Source organism: Globicephala melas, chromosome 5, assembly GCF_963455315.2.
Source record: "Globicephala melas chromosome 5, mGloMel1.2, whole genome shotgun sequence".
Lineage (NCBI taxonomy): Eukaryota > Metazoa > Chordata > Mammalia > Artiodactyla > Delphinidae > Globicephala > Globicephala melas.
In genome coordinates, this window is record NC_083318.1 from 556403 (window position 1) to 565047 (window position 8645).

Here is an 8645-nt window from a genome sequence, read left to right on the forward strand (position 1 = left end):
GGGAGTGGAACTGGTGGGCTGGGTGGCGACCGTCTAACCTTCTCAAGGGCCCACCTGGGCCCCCAGAGGCCGCTTCCAGGTGGGCGTGAAGCCCTGACTCGCAGATCTGCTTTCCTCGATGACCACAGACGCTGAGCATCTCTTCACGTGCCTGTCGGCATTCATGTCAATTAGCAGGAACCCGTGCGCACGTGTGTTTCGCCCGCTCTCCCTCTCAGCTGTTCATCGTTTGACTGTTGACTTGTAGGAGGTTGTTAGCACGTCGGTTTATAACTGCCTCACCCTGGGGTGACAGACATTGCCTCTGTCCAGAAATAGTCACAGGACCTCTTGAGCCCAGCTCGAAGGGGGCGCAGGGCACGTTTTAGGGGTGTCGACTGGGTTAGAGCCCAGGAAGGGGGTCGCCTGCCCCCACCCCCCCCCCGGGTGGAGAAGCTGCCGCGCCGCCCGAGTCCCTTGTGTATCAGGTCCACCTGCTCTCCGGGCCGGGAATGGGCGTTAACATCTGGCAGAGTCCCCACTGCCCGGTCCCTCCAGATTCTTCTCATCTCACTCTGCTTTCCAGCAACTGAGAAGTTCTTTGGTGACCTCAATGGCCCGAGTCCCGTTTCAGATGAGCTCAGGGTGAAATGTCATCTCGGGGATGCTGGGACTCCCCACCTCGGGCAGTGTGGGTGCGGGTGGAGGGTGGCCAGCCGCCTTCTGGGGCTTTTCCACGGAGACCGGGCGCGATGTTTTTTTTTTTTGCGGTACACGGGCCTCTCACTGTTGTGGTCTCTCCCGTTGCAGAGCACAGGCTCTGGACGCGCAGGCCCAGCGGCCATGGCTCACGGGCCCAGCCACTCTGCGGCATGTGGGATCCTCCTGGACCGGGGCACGAACCCATGTCCCCTGCAACGGCAGGTGGACTCTGAACCACTGGGCGCGAAGTTTGAGCTTAGACCATCGACAGCGTAAGCGCCGTGCGCTCCTTATCGTCTCTCCTAACTGGAAGCTGCCCTGCTTTCTGAGCGCTGGTTCTGTGCACAGCCGCCCTCCTGAACTCACCTGTGGCTTCTGTGGTTCCTGCTTGTTCCAGGGCCGGCACGAAGTTGCAGGGGGGCCTGTGTGCGTGCGCACGCGCGTGGTCTGGGGGACACGCGGACGGGGCATGGTGGGCTCTGGAGGCCAGGCCCGGTGAGGCCTGGGCCCGAGCTGTCATCACTGGCGAGGGGCCGCCAGGCTGGGGCCTCGTTCTGAGGAGAACTGCGTCTGTCTGCGCGTCTGTGCGTCTGTGCCGTCGTCCGTGCTGTCTGTGGCTGTTGCCGAGAGTGCCTGGCACTTGCGGGCACTGGGTGGGTGTCAGGATTTGGGTCACTAAGAGGAACTTGAGTCTCCCTTGGGGAAGCCAGGACACAGCCCAGCACCCACCACCCCAGGGCCCCCGCCGGCACCTGCCGGGTTCACCCTGCCCGGCCAGGCAGCCTGAGGTGTTCCCCTGCAGGGATGGTGGCCTCAGAGAGGGTGGGGTGGCCGCAGTGGGGATCCTCACTCACCCAGATGCCTCCTCCGTAAGAGCCCCAGGCTGCCCACCACCCAGGCCCCCTCGAGGTGCCCCCTCCCCCTGTCACCACGGGTCCAGCGGGGCAGCTCCCACCTCTGAAGCCAGGCAGCCTTTCCCAGGCTGGGGAGGCTCGGGGCTCAGCGGCCAGCAGGAGTGGGGTCCCCAGGCCCCAGGAGGCAGGGTGGCAGGAAGCAGCCTGGTCCCTGGCCCCACCTTGAGCTTTCCCGGGGCACCAGGTGGACTTGAAGGTCCGCCCCGGCCAGGGAGGGTCTGGGAGCAGCGCAGCGTGGGGACGGCCTGGGGGACGGCCTGGGGGGCGGCCAGGCCCCAGCGTGTGGTCTTGACGTCGGGTGATGGCGTCTCCCGCCAGAGTCCTCCCGCCCCAGTCCCTAGACCGGGGGCCACCAGGGCGACCCTGCTCTGCCCAGGGCCGGCACAAGGCCCTGAGTGGGAGGTGTCCCTCTCTGGCGTCCCCGTGTCCCACCACGCCAGCCGGCGGGCAGCTCCCGACCTCAGCCATCCCTCAGGGTGCCTGCCTGAGGGCCGGTCCAGCCCAGCCTCTGGAACTAAAAGGGCCCAGCACAGGGTGGACTGGCACTGCCCACCCGCTTCTCCCGTGGAGGGCCCAGCCGCAGACCACGGCATGCCCACCAACGCCAGGCCCCAGCTCCCCTGGGCCGACCATGGGCCCACGTGGAGCTGCCACAGCTCTGCCAGGGCAGAGGGGCCAGTAGCCAAGGTCACCTGGCTAGAGTGTGACCCTGGCCAGTGTGTCACACAGCCACCACCCACCCCTCCGACTGCTGGGCGTCCCCATCCGTCCATTCACACTTGCCACCCAGGGTGACCTCGGTGGGGACCGCATCCCAGGGGCAGAGACCAACGATGAGGGTCCGCAGGTGACGAGAGGCCTGAGGCCTGGGACCCCCAGCAGGCACCTTGGCCCTGCACCCGGGTGGGGACCAGTCTGCCCAGCGGAGGGCCACTGGCTCAGCCAGGATGCCAGGGCCGCTGGCCTCCTGGGGGAGGGGGCACCTGTTGCCGACAGGGGTCCTGGAGTAAGAGGGGTCTCCTTCGGAGACAGACCCCAGCAGCGTTCACGGCAGCTCAGGATAGAAAGAGCCCCCCAGCAGCCCCGCCTCTGGGCCCAGTGCTTGGCCTAACTCTGCGGAGAGCAGGGGAGGGTCCCTCGACGGGGAGCAGGCCTGGCCTGGGGGGCTCTCGGCCATGGGGCAGAAGGGCTGGGGCAGCCCATGAGGTGGGTGGGTGGAGCTCTGCCAGGAGCACAGGGGGTGCGCCAACTGACGCCCAGCCCTGCGTGTGGGGGTGAGAGCAGGTGGCTGGGCCACTGGTGGAGAGCGGTGGGGGGAGGGAGGGAGGGGCACTGTTGGCCAAGGTCAGCTGGGGGAGGGCCCGAGGGAGGCCCTGAAGGCCTGTAGGGTGATCACTGCTGGCCCGGGGCAGGTGGGCCCTGAGCGTCGGGCACAGCTGAGGGAGCAGCACAGACCTGCTAACCCCAGGCTCCCTGAACGGGGCCCCGGGGGGACGGCTGCAGCAGCCCCACTCCCGGCTCCAGCTGGGGGCGCCCGGGGTCTGAGCTTGCCGGGCCCAGGGATTCCATTCCAAAGAAAACCAGTGTCCACAGCGCGGCCTGGGGTAGGGGCAAGGGCCAGCCCCGTCCTCCCCACGGCCACCCGCGCACCCCTCTTCTCCTGTGAGTCCAGGGGGCCCAGGGCGGCTACTCCTCCGTGGTCGTCCCAGCCAAGCCAGATGGGCCCAAGGACTGGTTTTTTCCTCAGCAACTTCCAGGACCTTCCATCTGTCAAAACACTCACTGCTTTTATTGGAAAGCTGGTCCCCAGCCCTGAGCTCGGGCTGCCACCCCTGCCCTGCCCCCACCCGGGTACCAGGCCCCCAGGGGACGGTGCACTGGGCAGCCTGCCACAGCCCTGAGGCAGCAGTGACCACCCACTGCTCAGATGGGGACACCGAGACTCGCGGGAGGCGGGGGTGGACGTGGGCGGGTCTGGCTCCTGGAAATCCACGTGTCCCGAGAGCAGGACGGAGGTGGCCTCTCTCCCCAGCCTCGCGTCCCCAAGGGCCCAGCCTGGCCCTCACCAGAGGGACCTCCGCTGCCTGCCCTCTGCCCGCCCAGCCCCAGGCCTCCTGCCTGGGCCTGGGTGGGAGGGGACAGGACTAACTCCGGGCCCGCCCCCCCACCCAGCTGCAGCTCCACACCCAGGGGACAGGCCCAGCTCACACCGGATGGGACGCACCGGGGTCAGCTGTGGGCCAGGGGCAGGCGAGGGAGAGTGGCTGGGAAGAGCTACTTCCTGGAGCAGGGCCACGGGGCAGGGGCAGGCTGCTCTCGAACGATCAGGGGCTGTGGGTGTGGGTTTGGAGGAAATGCCCTGGGACAGCCAGGAGACACAAGGCAGGTGGGGACCTCCAGTGTCCTGTGAGACTGGCCATTTGCCGAAAAACATGCATTTCCTCCTCAAGGACAGGAAGGGGGGGGTCTGCCCCGTCCCCACCTCCAGGTCCGAGGGCTCTGTGCTCTGGGCACCACACACCAGCTCTGACCCTGCTGTCGATTTGGGGCTGTTCTCCTCCGTGGGACATCTTAGTTTCTGGACCCAGTTAGGACCATCAGACACCAGCTGCCCTGGACCGAAGGCCTTTATCAGAGTGAGGAGGGAGTCTGTCCTCCCGAGTGGGGGCCTCCTGGGGGTGCACTTCTCTCCTGACCCCCGAGGGGCCCACCAGCCTCTTGATCTGGGCCCTGCCCTGGCCTCCACCCCTGGCAAAGTCCAGGGCACCGGGCAAGGAGAGTCTCACCTGAGCCAGGTCTGGGTAGGGCAGGCTTCCAGGTGAAGAGGACATGGTGCCGGGGCAGCCAAGACACTCCCCCCCGGGGCTGACCTTCCCAAGGAAAGTCAGTAAACGTGTATGCAAACAAACAACAAGTGAGGAAAGTATTTACAACTCATGTTGTAGATAAGTCTAATTCCTTAATATATAAAGAGCTCTTACAATATAAGAAAAAGACCAGCCATAATTTCCCAAATAGAAAACGAACAAAGACACGTCCCAGGACAGTGTGCAACTTCACTAGTACCAGCAGACAGGCACACACAGAAGCGCCGTTTCTCACTGTGACATTGACGTGAATTGGGAAGTCTGATAACCAGTGTCTGGGTGGCTGTGGGGAAATAGCTCTCGTAGATGCAGTCGGGAGTGTAAATTGGCCAGTTGGGGAATATCTCCCCAGATTACACAGAGGCTGTTCCACTCCTAGGAAGCACCCAGGACAATGACCGAGGACAACCCCAGGCTGAGCTGCTGTTTGTAAGAGCAAAAGAGGGGAAGGCACGTGGATGGGGAATAAACAGTGACTCATCCCCACGCTGGAGTCCCATACAGACATCACCAGACCCCTGGCCGTGTGAGAGGGACGCAGGAAGCACGGGTGCCCTGGTGGGGGGGCGGCTGCCGGGCTGGGGGTCTCGTGCCCCTCCCTTCTGTCTCTCTGCGCCTCTCGGAGATGGTTCCAGGCCGTCTGGGATGCCCGCCAGAGACATCCCTTGATTCTATGACGAAGCCCCTCTGGCTTCTGTTGGAGTAGCCTGCGGGGGCCGGGAGCCTGGAGCAGAGGTGGACTCGTGCTTGGGCCCCGGTGCTTCAGGTCTGAGGCCAGAGGGTCAGGAACACAGATGGGGGCAGGGTGTCCCTGCCAGGGCCACTGGGCGAGGCGGACTGGGCTCCGTGCCATGACCAGGGCAGGCCTGGATGCCGTGCGCCAGAGGAGAGGCCGGCAGGGCAGCCCGGGGAGCAGGGATGGTCACGGGGGCCCGAGGTCCTCCTCCGGGTGCCGGGCGCCGGCCCAGAGGACCAGATGGTTCTCTTTACGAGGGGAGCGCTGGCGGCCAGGGGCAGAGAGCCCGGAAAAGCCTGCAGCTGGCCCTCGTCTCCATGCTTCTCCCTGATGTTGTTTTTTGCTGGAAAATCAATTCTGCAAATCCAGCTGGGCCCTGGCCCGGAGCAGCTGGGGGTGGAGCAGCTGGTTCTCTGGCAGATGTGGACCCAGTGCCTCTTCCTGCCTCCTCTGGGCCCTTTCTGGGCCCAAAGCGGGGAGGCGGGGCAGAAGGGGGCCAGCCGGGCAGAGACTCAGAGGGCGCAGGGAGAGAGCCTGCCCCCCGCCCCGTGTCCTACTCAGGCCACCCCCAGGACAACTGTCCCAAGCTCCGGCCCAGGGCCCGGCGCATTCACAGACCCTGGCAATGGGCACCCACTCACTGTCCCCATGGCCCTGAGCCCCAGATCCAGGGCAGAGGCCGGAGGGCAGCCACCACTGGGTTCCTCGAAGGACCACGGCGGGGGCAGCCCTGATGGAGGGGAGGCCAGATGGCCGGGCCTGCAGATGGGCGGGCAGTCTGACCTCGGCCCCCACTCCTGTGCCAGGTCCTGCTTTGCTCTGCAGATCACAGGACCGCCAGCGGGGTGTGCCCTGACCCCCCTGTTGTCCCGGCCCCTCCTTGGATGGAGCCCATGATGGGGACACGCAGATCCAGCCGTTTTCTCCCTCGTGGGCTGCGCTTTTGCAGTCCAGATGTTTAAGGAGCCGTTCCACCCCGATTCCGGCCACAGGGAGATGCCGTCCACAGAAGGGTGTCCTTTCCCATTGACTCGTGTCCCCGTGGCATCTCAAGGTTCCACGCACAGATACACAAGTGCACACAAGCACACACACCCCGAGCCAGCTCTCTCCGGGTTCTCTTCCGTTTGGCCCCATCTCTGTCTCTGTTGCTATGTCTACTTTTTAACGTGCCTTCGAGTTTTATAAGCTCAAATTCACAGACCCGTTAGTCCACATACACTTGGAGATAAGAATCTGCTGGCGATAAGCAGCTGGCGTTTTGACCAGGCTGCAGTGAACCCCAGCGCTCCCGTGCAGAGAAGGTGTATTTCAGTGCCACCCCCGACGCCACCCACCGACAGAGACCGGTGGTCGCGTCCTGATGGGTCAGCGCCTCCCCAGAGGCCGGTGGCCTTTGCTAATTGCTCGTCAAGCTTCTTTCTTCTGGAGTCGGCGCCGTGTGCCGCACACTGGATCTTAAGATCGGGGAGGGTGTTGAAGGACGTTTGCTCACATGTCTTTCCGTGGGTTCATCAAAGCCATTTGTGAGCCGCCGGCAGAGCTCTTGGTGTGACACGGCCCTGCCGCCTTCTGACGGGTCCTGGTGGAGCCAGGATTTCTGTGCCGATGCCTATCGGCACACGTCGGCAGGCTTGTCTCTTCCTTTCCCATAGCCCGACCCCTTCCGTCATGCTCCCGCCTCGTAGCTGTGGCTGTGACTCCCAGCCTCAGCCCTGCGACCTCCATTCCCAGAGGGAAACCCTGGCTGCCAGGGTGGGACCCGCTGAGGTCACAGGGTGTGCGGAGGGGCTGCCCTGGGCGCTGAGGGGCACCTGGGGCCCACGGGGGCCCGAGGTCAGAGGGAAGCTCCTTGCCTCCCCGCCGCCCTCCCTGCAGCCCCCAGCCCCTTCCAGCCTGTGCCCGAGACCCTGGAGTCACCCGGACCGCCCCCTTCGCTAGCCCACACCCCGAACCGGCAAGGCCGGCGGCTGTTTTCTCCAAGCACGTCTGGAAGCCACCCCCTTTCCCACGAGGTCAGCCACCTTCGGGCTCTCGGGTCCCTCAGCAGCCTGGGCGTCCAGGCAGGGCCGGACAGGCTCCTGGGGCTGCTGGTGATGAGGTGAGGGACCCCCGCTCCAGGTGCAGGCCTGTGGGAGGGGATCCCAGGACGCGGTGCAGGGCCTGAGGACATGGGGCCTGGCGGCTCTTGGGCTCCTGACTTAGGCCCTGGAGCCGATGGGGGCCGCTCCACGAGGCAGTGACGTGTCACAGGGGCCACCTGCGGGGTCGGCCTCGAGACCACAGGCACTGGCCACACCTGCCAGTGACCTCCAAGGAGTTGGGGACAGGAGCTCCGGGTGGGGTGCTGTCCCCTGAGGCCAGGCACCAGGTCAGGAGGGGGCAGGAGAGGTTTCTCCTTAAAGATGGGGGTGATCAGAGGCCCCAGGGTGAGCGCTGAGAAGCCTCCAGGCCCGGAAGCAGCCACTGGACAGAGCAGGTGCGGGCCAGGCCCAGAGGGGCAGCGCCATCCTATCGGTCACCCTCGCAAGATGGTCTGCGGCGGGCACTGGCCCAGGGTCTCGCCCAGTGGGGTTGGGCTGGGGCCCAGAACTCTGCCCTCCCTGCCGCAGAGCGGCCGTGTCTGCAAGGCCTCCTGCCCGCCAGGTGCTACCCCACCCGGCTGGGAAGGGCGCCCGGCGAGGGCCCCGCAGCCCCTGGAGCAGCGCGCTGGGCCTGACCCCCGCCTCCCCACCAGTCAGCGTGCGGGTGACAGGAGGCTGTCTCAGACACGTGAGGTTTTACGAAATCAGCTCCCCTGAGCCCACTGCCAGGAAGCTACTGAAGGATGTGCTTCGGCAAAATGAGTGTGAAAACCCAAGAAGAGGGAGTCGTGGGCTCGGGAAATAGGGCCGCCAGCACGGGGAGTTCTGAGGGTGACCCGTGTCTCCAATCTGAGGAAAGGCCCAGATTCACTGATTCATTCCCACCCTCACACGCTGGGCACGGGGCAGAGAACAAAACGGACGAAGGGCCGGCCTCCGGAAGCTCACACTTCTGCAAAGGCAGTTAGACCAAAAAAGGGCTCAAATTAAAATATCAAGTTTCAGCTCTGACATGGAAAGAGCTCAGAAGCGTCAGCCCTGTCCTTACAACAAGGAAAAATCAACAGGGTTTCCTGGACCCATTCCAGAACCGAGGTCACAGGGCAAAGCGCCACCCTGAAATCTGGGGGGACAGCTGACAACAGCATCCCAGCTGAGAGCAGATCCCCGGAGCTGAGGCCATGGGAGCAGAAGCTGGTAGGAAGCGTCCCAGGGGGCAGGGCGGCCCCGAGAGAGGACGCCTCCAGGACAGAAGCCTCGCCGCCACCAGTCACCGGACCCCCGACCAACACGTGCGCTGTGAGCAGCTGTCCCGCCGAGCTCCGTGCGCACACCCGACATCTGGCTCCGACCCGCTGGGCGA